This window comes from Carcharhinus amblyrhynchos, chromosome 4 (assembly GCF_965287045.1).
Source record: "Carcharhinus amblyrhynchos chromosome 4, sCarAmb.v2.hapA, whole genome shotgun sequence".
NCBI lineage: Eukaryota > Metazoa > Chordata > Chondrichthyes > Carcharhiniformes > Carcharhinidae > Carcharhinus > Carcharhinus amblyrhynchos.
The window spans coordinates 22394148-22408559 of record NC_137327.1 but is presented as its reverse complement, the minus strand read 5'-3'; the positions used below and the strand labels follow the sequence as shown (position 1 = coordinate 22408559).

General features: G+C 43.4%; 1 protein-coding gene across 4 annotated transcripts in view; it reads right to left on the bottom strand.

Annotated features, from left to right (window-relative positions):
- The window catches only part of nfat5b (nuclear factor of activated T cells 5b), a 170455-nt gene that overhangs the window by 131699 nt on the left and 24344 nt on the right, over positions 1–14412 (bottom strand). The window contains exon 1 of one of the 4 annotated variants that reach the window (XM_080186805.1): positions 2324–2610. The exons of the other annotated variants lie outside the window; for them this stretch is intronic. The gene's annotated coding sequence lies outside the window, so the exon portion shown is untranslated. Of the gene's footprint in view, positions 1–2323; positions 2611–14412 lie in introns of those variants that run through there. 4 annotated transcript variants of the gene reach the window in all.

The window sequence follows — 14412 nt, the reverse complement described above, 5'->3', positions numbered from 1 at the left end:
CCAGGGCCATCGCACTGTGAGGCAGCTGTGCTAACCACTGTGCTCTATAAAGTATAGAACCGTTATATAATTAGAAGTTGTCATAGTGGTGATGCAAAATACAGAGTATTTTATATAGTAATAACTGAATTCTTTCAGCTTTCTAGATCAAATAACTCTCAGGGATTGTGTGGACTTATAGATTTTAAAATGAGTGTCATAACAAATCTATATACTTTACATCTGGTCCTTACTAAGTGTGTGAATATTTTATTGTGGTTTTTAAATTTCAGAAAGGAAGATCTTATACTTTAAATGTCTTTCATAACTTCTGGATGTCAGAACGAAATACTTTGGAAGTTTAAACTCTGTGGTAATGTAGGGAAATGTACACATCGAGTTGCACACAGCAACCTCCCATAAACAACGATTAGATAAATCACCTATACATCCGTTTTGGTGGTATAGTTTGAAGGATAAATTTGTGCAGGACATTGAGAGCACTCTTCAAATAGCGTCACAGGATCTTTCACATCCATCGGAGAAGACAGGCAGGGCCTCAGTTTCACTTTTCATCGAAAAGAAACCACCAGTAATGGTAACATACTCCTTCAGTACTAAACTTAAGTGCCAATCTAGATTCTTGGCTCAAGTTCAGTTGTGGGGTTTGAACTAATGAAAATCTGATTTAAGAGTTGAGAATGTTAAAAGATATCTTTTTATGCAAAACAATTACAAAAGTGCAACGTCTGCCAGTTATTTGCAAACTGGCTTCTCTGGTTTATTCATTAGAATGAACTGAGTACAGAATTTCATAACCAACTTCTTCTCAGTAAGTGCAACTCAAAAGCTGCATTAACCAAAACAATGAGCACAAAGTCAAATAATTAACTACAAAATTCAACACTGCAAACAAAATATTGCAATTCAGAATTACTGAAACAAGCCAAAGCAAAAAAAAAGCAACCCCATATTCAGGTAAGTAAACTTGAAACAAATTAAGAAACCTCAGTAATAGAAAATAGGCATTGCCAGCTAACAAGGGCAGCATTTATTGCAACCATAATTGTTCTCAAAACAGGGAGTGGTGTTCTGCCTTCCAGAACCACTATGGTCCAAGTGGAGCAGGTACATCAACAGTGCTGCTTATGAAGGAGTACCAGGATTTTGACACAGTGGCAATTAAGGAACAGCAATACATTCTTAAGTCAGGATGGCGTATGCCTTGAAGGGAAATATGTAGATTGTAATGCGTCCATGTGTCTACTGCCCTTGTTCTCCTAAATGGTAGAGGTCACAAGTTTGAGTGATGCTGTTGAAGAGGCTTTGGCAAGTTGCTGCTGTGCATCTTACAAATATTGCACACTGCAACCATGGTGCACTGGTGGTAGAGGAAATAAATGTTTAAGGTGGTAGATGGTGTTGATCAAGCAAACTGTTTTGTTCTGGATGGTGTGCAGCTCCTCAAGCATTGCTTGAGCTGCAATTATGCAGTCAAATGTTGATTATTCCATCATACTCTTGACTTATGCTTTGTAGAATGTGGAAAGGCTTTAGGAAGTCAGAAGTTGAATCATCCCACCATACTCAACCTCTGACTTCCTCTTCAAGCCAGAGTATTGATATATTTGGTCCAGTTACGGTTGTGGTCAGTGGACCCCAAGTTGCTGTTGATGGTGAAATTCAATGATGGTGATGGTCATCATTGGAGATGGTCAGATACTCCCTTGCTGGTAGGTGACTGTTGCTGGATGTTTGTGGCACAAATGTTTCTTACCACATACCAGCCCAAGCCAGAATGCAATCCAGGTCCTACTGAAACAGTGTCCAGCATTTGAGAAGTCATGAATGATGCTGAACAAATCAAACATCCACACTTCTAACGGAGGGAGGTAATTGATGAAGCAGCTGAAGGTGGTTGGATCTAAGACACTACCTTGAGGAGCTTCTGCAGCAATATCCAAGGGAGTAATTGGCAATGAATAACCACAACTACCGCCTTTATTCTTTGAACAACTCCAGTCAGTGGAGAACTTCAACGATCCTTATTGACTTCAATTTTACTCAAGGATATTTATGCCACACTCTCAAGTGCTGCCTTCATGTCAACAGCAGTTACTTTTATCTCAGCTCTGCATTCAGCTTTTTTATAAATGCTTGGATCAAGGCTGTAATAAGGCCTGGAGCTGAAGTTGTCTGGCAGACCCCAAACTGAGCATCACAGAGCAAACTGATGCTGAGTAAATCATACTTAATAGGACTGTCAACTATCTTTTCCATTTCTATGCTGATGATCAAGGTTAGATGGACAAGGCAGGAACTAGTCTAATCAGGTATATCATACCTTGCGAACAGGACAAATCAACAAAGTTTTCTACATTGTCAAGGAAATGCCAATGTTGTCGCTACACTGGAACAGCTTGGCTAAGGTTGTGGTCAGTTTTGGAGAACACGTCGATTAACTTTGCTGAATTCAGCAAGCTCAGCCATTTCTTGATATCATAGAATGAATCAAATCGGTTGTCATCAATGATGATAGGAGCTTCATGGAGAAGGTCAAGATGCACAAAATGACAGAAGGTGCCCTCAGTATGAAGATGGGTCCTTTTCTCCACAAGGTCACTCCCACCAATACACTCATGGACAGACATCTGTAACAAATAGATTGGCAAGGATAAAGTCAAAAAGTTTATTTCCTTACATTAGTTTCCTCAATAGTTGCCAAAAGTCCAGTCTGGCAATTGTGTCCTTTTCAGACCTGGCCAGTTTGGGCAGTAGTGGTGCTATCAAGCCACTCAAGGGTTGACATTGATGTCCCCCACACGGCTTTGCAAGAAATAGGAGCAGGAGTAGGCCATCTAGCCCTTCGAGCCTCCCCCACCATTCAATAAGATCATGGCTGATCTGTCGCGGCTCAGTTCCACTTTCCCGCCCTCTCCCCATAACCCTTAATCCCCTCTCTTATCAGAAACCCATCAACCCGCGTCTTAAAAATATTTAGCGAGGCAGCCTCCACCACTTCAACGGGCAGAGAATTCCAGAGATTCACCACCCTTTGAGTGAAGAAGTTCCTCCTCAACTCCATTCTAAACCGCCCCCCCTTTACCTTGAGGCTGTGCCCCCTAGTCCTACTGTCTTTTTTGAGCGGGAAGAGTCTCTCCACCTCTATCCTATCCATCCCATTCATCATCTTATACGTCTCAATGAGATCTCCCCTCATTCTTCCAAACTCTAACGAGTACAAGCCTAGTTTATTCAGCCTCTCCTCATAGCTCGACCCCCTCAACTCCGGTATCATGTGGGGTTCATCGTGCAGAGCACCCATTAATCAGTTGAGGGATGAAAAATTGTTTCCTTGCTCAAGTTTAACCTTGCATCACAAAACTTCATGGGTTTGTGGACTCAATATTCAGGAGTCCCAACTGTGTCCCACTTTGCCACCATCTCTGCCAGTGTGACAAGACATACCCAGAGATGGTGATGGAGGAACTTATGGCATTGGCTCACAGATGTAATTTGGTGTTTATGACTATATATTAAACCTATGTAAAGCTACTGCTTGATGACGTTGGAACAGCTATTTCAATTTTGGTGTAAATTCACAGATGTTAGTGAGGCCTTTCCAAGGTTTACCAGACTATATATTTTTGGTGTTTCCAAATCAGATGCTGAGATCAATGCTAAATGCTCTGTTTATTTTTATTCTTTTCATAATTTTTTGTGGCAATTAGAAACAACTGAGTGGCTTGTTAGGGTACTGTAAGGGCATTTAAAGAATCAGTCATATTATTGGGAATCTGGAGTCATATATAGACCAAACTAGGTAAGAATATCAGACTTAGTTTTTATGGCAATCATGATCACCATGACAGATGCACGTTTTTTTATTCCACATTCATTTGCACAATATCACAAGTACATTTCATATTCAAAAGATGGAAAAATTGACTTGAAGAATTCATGAGTTGAAAAAGTCCAGTGTGGACGAGAACGAGGGCTGAGAGGTTGGTGAGCAAACTGCACACAGTAGTGATGCAGACACAGGACATAGACAAAGAGAAGGTGAAAAGGAACGTAGTAGTAATTGGGGACAGTGGGGTTAAGGGTATTGACACTGTCCTTTGTCACAATGACAAAGTGCACAGAAGGGTATGTTGTCTGCCTGGTGCTCGGGTCCAGGATGTCTCATCTGGGCTGCAGAGGAACCTGGAGTGGGAGGGTGAGAATCCGGTCGTTGTAGTACATGTGGGTGCCAATGACGTAGGCAAAATGCAAACTGAGGATCGGGGCGGGGGGGGTAATGAAAAGCTGGGAATGGAATTAAAAAGTAGAACCAACAAGGTGGTTATCTCTGGATTACTGCCTGAACCGAGTGCAGACGGGCGTAGGGTTGATAAGATTAAGGAAGTGAATGGGTGCTCAGGGATTGGTGTGGGAGGAATGGGTTTGAATTTATGGGGCATTGGCATCAGTATTGGGGTAGGTGGGACCTGTTCAGGTGGGATGGGGTTGGTCTGAACCGTGCTGGGACCAGAGTCCTGGCGAATCATGTAAATAGGACTGTTCTGGCGAATAGGGTACAGGTGAAGGCTGGGATGAAGGCACTTTATCTGAATGCACGAAGCATTCGGAATAAAGTGGACGAGCTGGTGGCGCAGATCAGCACAAATGGATATGATCTGGTGGCCAGTACAGAGACGTGGCTGCAAGGTGACAGGGACTGGGAGCTGAACGTCCAGGGGTATCAAGTGTTTAGGAAGGACAGGTGGGAGGAAAAAGGGGGGGGCGTAGCTCTGCTGATTAAGGATAGCATCAGGGTGGTAGTAAGGGATGATATAGGAACCAAAGAACAGAACGTGGAATCGTTGTGGGTGGAGATTAGGAACAGCAAAGGGAGGAAGACACTGGTGGGCGTCATTTATAGGCCCCCCAAATAATGATCTGGAGGTGGGGCGGGCTGTTAACACGCAAATAAATGCGGCATGCAGGAATGAAACGGCGATAATTATGGGGGATTTCAATCTACATATTGATTGGTCGACCCATGCTGGACGCGATGGGCTTGAGGAGGAGTTCTTGGAATGCTGCTCGGATAGTTTCCTTGAACAGTGTGTGTTGGAGCTGACGAGGGAGCGAGCTATCTTGGATCTGGTGTTACGTAATGAGGTGGGTAGATGTGAATAATTTGCCGGGTGTTAGCAATGGAAAGAAAGATGGTAGGAATGGAGGGCCTGAATGACATTATTGTTACTAGAGAGGCAGTGCTCGACAGACTGGAGGGACTGATTGTGGACAAGTCCCCAGGACCGGATGGAATGCATCTGAGGGTTCTGAAAGAAATGGCAGAGGTGATAGTGGATGCCTTGGTGATTATTTTCCAAACGTCGCTGGATTCCGGGGAAGTGCCGGAAGATTGGAAAATGGCTAATGTTACGCCGTTGTTTAAGAAGGGTGCCAGCCAAAGGCAGGGAATTAAAGGCCGGTTAGTTTAACGTCTGTTGTAGGTAAAATGTTAGAGTCCGTGATCAAGGAGAAAATAGCGAGGCATCTTGAGGAGAATTGTTTGATAGAGCAGACGCAGCACGGTTTTGTTAAGGGGAAGTCGTGTCTGACGAATTTATTGGAGTTCTACGAGGATGTGTCTAGGGCAGTGGATAGAGGAGAGCCGGTGGATGTGGTCTTTCTTGATTTTCAGAAGGCGTTTGACAAGGTGCCTCACAAGAGGTTATTACAGAAGGTCAGGGGGCATGGAGTTGGGAGTAGGGTGTTAGCATGGATAGAGGATTGGCTGTCAAATAGGAGGCAGAGTGTGGGGGTCAATGGGTGCTATTCGGATTGGCGGTTGGTGACTCGTGTAGTGCCCCAGGGGTCGGTGCTGGGGCCTCAGCTATTTACCATTTATACAGATGATCTGGAGGAGGGAACCGAGTGTATGGTGTCGAAATTTGCTGATGACACCAAGATTGGTGGAACGGCAAATTGTGCGGAGGGTGTGGAGAGTCTGCAGAAGGATCTAGATAGGCTGGGCGAATGGGCCAGGAACTGGCAAATGGAATTTAATGTTGGCAAATGTGAGGTTGTCCACTTTGGTTGGAATAATGGTAGGAAGGACTATAACTTACATGGAGAAAAACTGCTGCATGCGACGGTGCAGAGGGACCTCGGGGTCCTTGTGCATGAGTCGCAAAAACCCGGCCTGCAGGTGGTCAGGAAGGCAAATGGGATGCTGGCCTTCATAGCGAGGGGGATTGAATATAAAAGTAGGGAGGTCTTGCTGCAGCTGTATAGGGCACTGGTGAGGCCGCAGCTGGAGTACTATGTGCAGTTTTGGTCACCGCACTTACGCAAGGATATTTTGGCCTTGGAGGGAGTGCAGAGGTGGTTTACTGGGCTGATACCGGAGTTGAGGGGGTTGAACTATGAGGAAAGTCTGAATAAACTAGGCTTGTACTCGTTAGAGTTTAGAAGAATGAGGGGAGATCTCATTGAGACGTATAAGATGATGAATGGGATGGATAGGATAGAGGTGGAGAGGCTCTTCCCGCTCAGAAAAGGACAGTAGGACTAGAGGGCACAGCCTCAAGATAAAGGGGGGGCGGTTTAGGACGGAGTTGAGGAGGAACTTCTTCACTCAAAGGGTGGTGAATCTCTGGAATTCTCTGCCTGTTGAAGTGGTGGAGGCTGCCTCGCTAAATATTTTTAAGACGCGGGTTTATAGGTTTTTGATAGGCAAGGGGATTAAGGGTTATGGGGACAGGGCGGGAATGTGGAGCTGAGACACGACAGATCAGCCATGATCTTACTGAATGGCGGGGCAGGCTCGAGGGGCTAGATGGCCTACTCCTGCTCCTATTTCTTATGTTCTTAAAAAACAAAAAAAAAGTTTGGTACAAAAAAAGTGAGCAATTGTTAAATTAAAAGTTACTATCTCAAATAATTTGAATAATGTCATCAGTTTAATATATGTGGACATCTGGACACCAACATATATAATGTCATAGCTCCTTCTCCTAAGTTAACAGTAATGGAACTGAATGTCCTGTTATTGCTAAACTCAGAACACAAAAAAAGTCAGCTTTCTCTTACACAACCTCACCTCTGGCCCCTACCACAAACATTACCCAAGGACTATCCTTCGTTTTGGCAAGAAATATTATGAGTCAAAACTGTACTACTGCTTCATTCAGCAGCATCAGTATAAATGATCCTGTTTTGGAGGCCCTACATTCAAAATTAGAACGCTAACATTTTAATTATTAATTTATTCAATTAGTATTAATGACTATCAAACTATTTGATTCAAAGACTGTAACTTTTTTTTCGCAAAAAGCCAATTACATTCTTCTGTTTACACTTATGATTTTATTTTATATTTTAAATTTGTTAGTACACTCAAATTTTCTGCATTGTTGTTTCTGGCACAAATTTCAAAGACAAAAAGAAGTGTGATTTTGTAAAATGTATTCATTTTTTTCATTCATTTCTTGGACATGGGCATTACTGGCTGGCTAGCATTCATTGCCCATCCCCAGTTGCCCTTGAATCGCTGCAGTCCACATGCTGACTCGCAATGATGTTATGGAGGGAATTCCAGGATTCTGACTCAGCGACTGCGATGGAACTGCAACTCCAAGTAAAGATGGTGAGTGGCTTGGAGGGGAACTTGCAGGTGGTGATATTCCCATATATCTGCTGCCCTTATCCTTTGAGATAAAAATGATCATGGGTTTGGATAGTACTGTCCAAGGATCTTTGATCAATTGCTGCAGTGCATCTTTTAGACTAAGTGTCGACAGTGGAGGGAGTCGTTTGATGCCAATCAAGTGGGCTGCTTTATCCTAGATGGTGTCAAGTTGTTTGAGTGTTGTTGGAGCTGCACCCATCCAGACAAACGGAGAGTATTTCATCATACTCCTGACTATTGCCTTGCAGATGGCAGACAGGCTTTTGGGAGTCAGAAGGTGTTATTCGTCACAGTATTCCCAACTTCTGACCTGTTCTTTGTAGCCATTATGTTTATGTGGCCAGTCGGATTGAGTTTGTCTCATTGCTGTGAGTTTGTCTCATTGAGACATATAAGATGATGAATGGGATGGATAGGATAGAGGTGGAGAGGCTCTTCCCGCTCAGATAGGACAGTAGGACTTGAGGGCACAGCCTCAAGATAAAGGGGGGGGGCAGTTGAGAACGGAGTTGAGGAGGAACTTCTTCACTCAAAGGGTGGTGAATCTCTGGAATTCTCTGCCTGTTGAAGTGGTGGAGGCTGCCTCGCTAAATATATTTAAGATGCGGGTTGATAGGTTTTTGACAGGCAAGGGGATTAAGGGTTATGGGGAGAGGGCGGGAATGTGGAACTGAGCCACAACAGATCAGCCATGATCTTACTGAATGGCGGGGCAGGCTCGAGGGGCTAGATGGCCTACTCCTGCTCCTATTTCTTATGTTCTTATGTTTCTGGTCAATGGCATCCACAAGAATAGTGTGGGACTCAGTAATGGTAACACGACTGAATGTCAAGGGCCATTGGTTAGCATGTCTCATATTGGTGATGGTCATTGCCTGGCATTTGTGTGGCTTGGTGGCAGTGTTAGTACTGTTGCCTCACTGCCAGGGACCCAGGTTCAATTCCGGCCTCGCGTCACTGCCTGTGTGGAATTTGCACATTCTCACCGTATCTGAGAGAGTTTCCCCTCGGGTGTTCCAGTTTCTTCCCACAGTCCAAAGATGTGTGGGTTAGGTTGACTAGCCATGCTAAATTGACCCTGTTGTCAGGGAATTAGCAGTGTAAATATGTGGGGTGATGGAATAGGGCCTGGGTAGAATTGTGGTTGGTGCAGACTTGATGGGCTGAATGGCCTCCTTCTGCACTGTAGGGAGTCTGTGATTCTATGACTGTTACTTGCCACATGTCAGCTCAAGCCTGGATATTTGCTGATAATCGAGAGTAGACTGATTGGGCGGCAATTGGCCAGGTTGTATCTGTCTGCTTTTTGTGTATAGGATCTGGGCAATTTTCCACATTGTTGGGCAGATGCCAGTGTTGGAACAGATTTGAAGAACTTAGCTAGGGAAGCAGCAAGTTCTGGAGCACAAGTATTCGGTAATATTGTCCGAATGCTGTCAGGACTCATGGCCTTTGCAGTATCCAGTGCCTCCAACCATTGCTTGATATCACGTGGAATAAATTGAATTGGCTGGAGACTGGCATCTGGGGACCACTGGAGGAGGCTGAGATGGATCACCTACTCAGCATTTTCAGCTAAAGTTTGCACAAATGCTTCAGCTTTATTTTTTGTACTGATGTGCTGGGCTCCTCCACCATTGGAGATGGGGATATTTGTGGAGCCGCCTCCTCCAAAGAGTTGTTTAATTGTCCACCACCATTCATAACTCGACGTGGCAGAACTTAGATCTAATCTGTTGGCTGCGGGATTGCTTAACTCTATCTATCACTTGCTATTTATGCCACTTGGCATGCAAGTAGTCCTCATTGGTAGCTTCATCAGTTTGACACCACATTTTTAGATATGCCTGGTCTGCTCGTGGCATGCCCTCCTGCACTCTCCATTGAACCAGGGTTGACCCCCTGGCTTGACGGTAATGGTCGAGTGGGGGATTAAATTCTGCTACTGTTCCTGGCCCTCATGGATGCCCAGTCTTGAGTTTATGGATCTGTTCGAAATCTGTCCCACTTAGCATGGTGATAGTGCTACACAACACAATGGGACTTTTCAATGTGAAGGCAGGACTTCGTCACCACAAGGACTGTGTGATGACCACTCTTACCATCTGTCATTGACAAATGCATCTGCTGCTAGCAGTCTGATAAGAACGAGGTCATGTTTTTCCCTCTTGTTGGTTCCTTCACCAGACCCAGTTGCAGACCCAGTCTAACAGTTATAACCTTTAAGATCCGATCAGTTCAATCAATAGTGCTGCTACTCTGACACTCTTCAGTACTCTAGCAAAATTAGTCAAATGTGATTTTAAGAACATAAGAACATAAGAACATAAGAAATAGGAGCAGGAGTAGGCCATCTGGCCCTTCGAGCCTGCCCCGCCATTCAATAAGATCATGGCTGATCTGTCGTGGCTCAGTTCCACTTTCCCGCCCTCTCCCCATAACCCTTAATCCCCTCTCTTATCAAAAACCCATCAACCCGCTTCTTAAAAATATTTAGCGAGGCAGCCTCCACCACTTCAACGGGCAGAGAATTCCAGAGATTCACCACCCTTTGAGTGAAGAAGTTCCTCCTCAACTCCGTTCTGAACCGCCCCCCCTTTATCTTGAGGCTGTGCCCCCTAGTCCTACTGTCTTTTTTCCCTTCATAAAATCATGCTGACTTTGATGGATAGCATTTTGATTTTCCAAAGTCCTGATATTGCTTCCTTGATAATTGATTCTAACACTTTCCCAACAACAGATGTTAAACTGACTGGTGAGACCAAACAAATGTTCAATGTATAAAAGCAAATTACTGCAGATTGGAAGCCGAAACCAAAAGTGAAAACGCTGGAAAATCTCAGCATGTCTGGCAGAATCTAAAGAGAAAGAAAAGAGCTGACGTTTTGAGTCCAGATGACCCTTTGTCAAAGCTGTATCCAGTCCAGTTCAAATGTTCAACACAACTTCCTGGCTATTGCGCTCCTATGCCTCCATTTACAAAGCCCAGGATTCCATCAGCTTTAGTAATTGCTTTGTTAACCTATTTGCATCTTCAAACAACTTCTTGAAGCAGGTGTACAATCTTACAGTAATAAGAGATTTTTCAAATAACTAAAAAGGGAGTGCAGCCTAAGAGACCGAAATGAGGTCCTATAATTTTAAAGTCCACCAGCCCTGGACTCATCCACAAGAGGAAACATCCTTTCCATGTCCACCTTTTCAAGGCCATTCAAGATCTTATATACTTCAATCAAGTCACCCATCACTCTTCTAATCTCCAGTGGAAACAAACCCAGCCTGCCCAATGTACCCTCATTAGAGAACTTAATCATTCCAGGTATCAATCTAGTAAAGCTCCTATGAAGCCTGGCCAACACATTTGAATCCTTTCTTAAATAAGGAGACCAAAACTCCACAGTATTCAAGATGTGGTCTCACCATTCTTTTTGGTGTAACAAAATGAATGAAATTAAGCAAAGCAAGGGGGGCAGCCTCTGAAACAAAAACAAAGCATAAAGGAAACTTAAAACATTAAACTAAAAGATGATTAAAAGGGGTCGATAATACAGCTAGTCCCTGCACTGCCCAATGAGCATGGAAGGCTTCAATGGTACCTGTGGACATCTTATGATCCCTCTCCAGGCACACTCAGCCGTCAGTATAGCTGGGAAGAGGAACCCCCTTGGTTACCTGCTGCCTGGGCCTATTTATGGTGAGTTTGGCCAGGCCCAACAGCAGGTTCATGAGAAGGTCCTCCTCCTTCCCCGTCCCCATCCACACCGGATATCTGTAGGTCAGAAGCATAGGGTTGAAGTGCAAACAAAACAGTAATAAGAGATTTTTCAAATAACTAAAAAGGGAGTGCAGACTAAACAATTAACATAGAGATAGTTGATTCCAGAGTTGAGAGGGTTGGCTTATGGAGGAGGGACAGAATAGAGTGGGACCATGCTCATTGGAATTCAGAAGAATAAAGGGGAAATCTTATAGAAACATAAGATTATGAAGGGAATAGATAAGATAGAAGCAGGGAAGCTGTTTCCACTGGCAGGACTAGGGGGCATGGCTTCAAAATAAGGGGAAGCAGATTTAGGATTGAGTTGAGGAGTAACTTCTTCACACAAAGGTTGTGAATCTGTGGAATTCTCTGCCCAGTGAAGCAGCTGACGTTACCTCTTTGAACGTTTTAAGGCAAGGATAGATACTTTTTTGGACAGTAAAGGAATTAAGGGTTTATGGTGAGCGGGCAGGAAAGTGGAGCTGAGTCCATGAAAAGATCAGCCATGATCTTATTGAATGCCAGAGCAGGTTCGAGGCTCCAGATGGCCTACTCCTGCTCCTTGTTCACATGTTTTTATCTTGTATGGTAATATACTAGACCAAAAAAGTTACAATAAACACAGAAGAAGTGTCTAAACTAGTCTAACAAAATGCAAACTTCAAGCACTGATAATCTCCATTCTCTTCTCTATGTTTCTTTTGTGTATTTGAACTGAATAAATCTTGAAATTTGTAAGGGCTGTTTTTAATGCTGGTGAATCAATCCTAAATCACAACACTTAGAGCAGATTAGCTGGTATTAACAAGTTGACATACAAATTAATGATCTCAACAAGAAATGATGTAGTGATAATGTCACTGGATTTGTAATCCAGAAGCTCTGGCTAACACCACGGTGACACAGGTTCCCACCATGATAGCTGGTGAAATTGAAATTCAATTAATTAACTTCAATAATAAATGAAAATTTGAAATTCAAGGCAACATTGCCATGGAATTATTGATTACTATTAAAAAAAATCTAGCTGGTTCACTGATGGCTTTAAAGAAAGAATAAATCGGTCATCCTTACCTGCTCCGGCTGACAAGAAACTCCAGACCCACAGCAATATGGTTGACTCTTGACCACCCTTGGAAATGGCCCAGCAATCCCATCAAACCATATAAAAATTCAAAAAGGAATGAAACCAAACAGATTACCTGCCTTCAACTTAAGCATGCGAAACAACAAAGGCATCGCCAGCATCTACCCAACAGTGTGGGAAATTACTGAGTATGTCCGGTACACAAATCCAATCTGGCCAATTACCATCCCATCAACCTATTCACAATCAGCAAAGTGATGGAAAGTGTCCTCAACAGTACTATCAAAAGCCACTTACTCAGCAATAAACTGTTTCCTGACATTCAGTTTGGGCTCAGTCAGGGTCACCCTGTCCTGAATTCATTACAGCGTAGGTCCAAATGTGAAAAGAAGAGCTGACTCGAGGTGAGGTAAAAGCAATTGCTCTTGACAGCAAAGCAGCATTTGACTGAGCGTGGCACCGAGGAACCCTGGCAAAGTTGAAGTCAGTGTGATTCGGAAAAAACACTTCCATTGGTTGGTGCCATACCGAGCACTAAGGAACATTGACTTCAGGAAGCATTGTGGAGGACATGCCCCTGTCGACATTAGCGAAGTGGAAATCGTCAAGAGCTTCAAGTTTCTACATGTCCAGATCACCATCAGTCCTGGTTCCTCTGTGCTGATGCTGTAGTTAAGAAAACCCACTAACACCTCTAATTTCTCAGGAGGCTAAGGAAATTCAGCATGTCCGCTATGACTCTCACCAATGTTTACAGTTGCACCATAGAAAGCATTTTTTTCTGTATATATCATAGCTTGGTACGACTCCTGCTCTGACCAAGACTGCAAGAAATTACAAAGATTTGTGAATTAGCACAGTCCATCATGCAAACCAGCCTCCATCTACATTTCCCACTGCCTTGGAAAAGAGCCAACATAATCAAGGACCTCATGCACTCTGGACATGTTTTCTTTCACCTTCTTCTGTCAGGCAAAGATACAAAAATCTGAGATCTGAGAAGTATTTCTTGAGTGAAGTAGTACTTTTTCCCTGATGTCATCAGGCTGTAGCTATGACTGTAACATTACATTCTGCACCCCCTGCTTTCCTTCTCCCCTCTGTATTCTATGAACAGTATGCTTTGTCTTATAGCATGCAAGAAACAATACTTTTCGCTGTATTCCAATACATGTGACAATAATAAATCAAATAAAAGTGACTGCAGTTGATTGAGGTTGATCATCATGGCCCCAGGACATAACTACAGGAGTTCCTCATGGTGGTTTTGAGATCCAACCAATGCAATGACCTTTCTTTCATCATAAGGGGTCAGAGATGGGGGTGTTCGATTACGATTACACAACGCGTAGCACTCTTTGCAACTCTTCAGATACTCAAGCACCTGTGTCCATATGCATCAAGGCCTCGACAATATCTAGGCTTAAATGGGTACGTGACAGGTAACATTCGCATCACGCAGGTGCCAAGTAATGTCATTCATTGAGAATTTAACATGTCCCCAATACCACATATGAATGACTTGGAAGCAGAACTGGTATGTTCAAGTTTGCAGATGACAGGAAACAGTATGTGGATGAAAGCAGGGAATTACAAATGGACAGACAGCGAGTGGTAGATGAACTTTCATACAGGAAAATGTGAGGTCAGTCCTGTGTTTTAGTACTTATTCCTTCAAAGTAAATAAAGGGACATGTAGTACATTTGGAAGCACAACAGGAATAGATGTTGAGTGTTGGAAAGGACAGCGAGTGAGAAAATTTATGGCAGATGGGAGTCATATGTGCAGAAGTGCACGTTTTTCCACACTGGACTTGAAGAAAGGCAATTCAGAGTATTTTTTTAATTATAAGAAATTCGGAGCTACAAAGCAACAAAAATATGAGACGTCAATCTACGTAA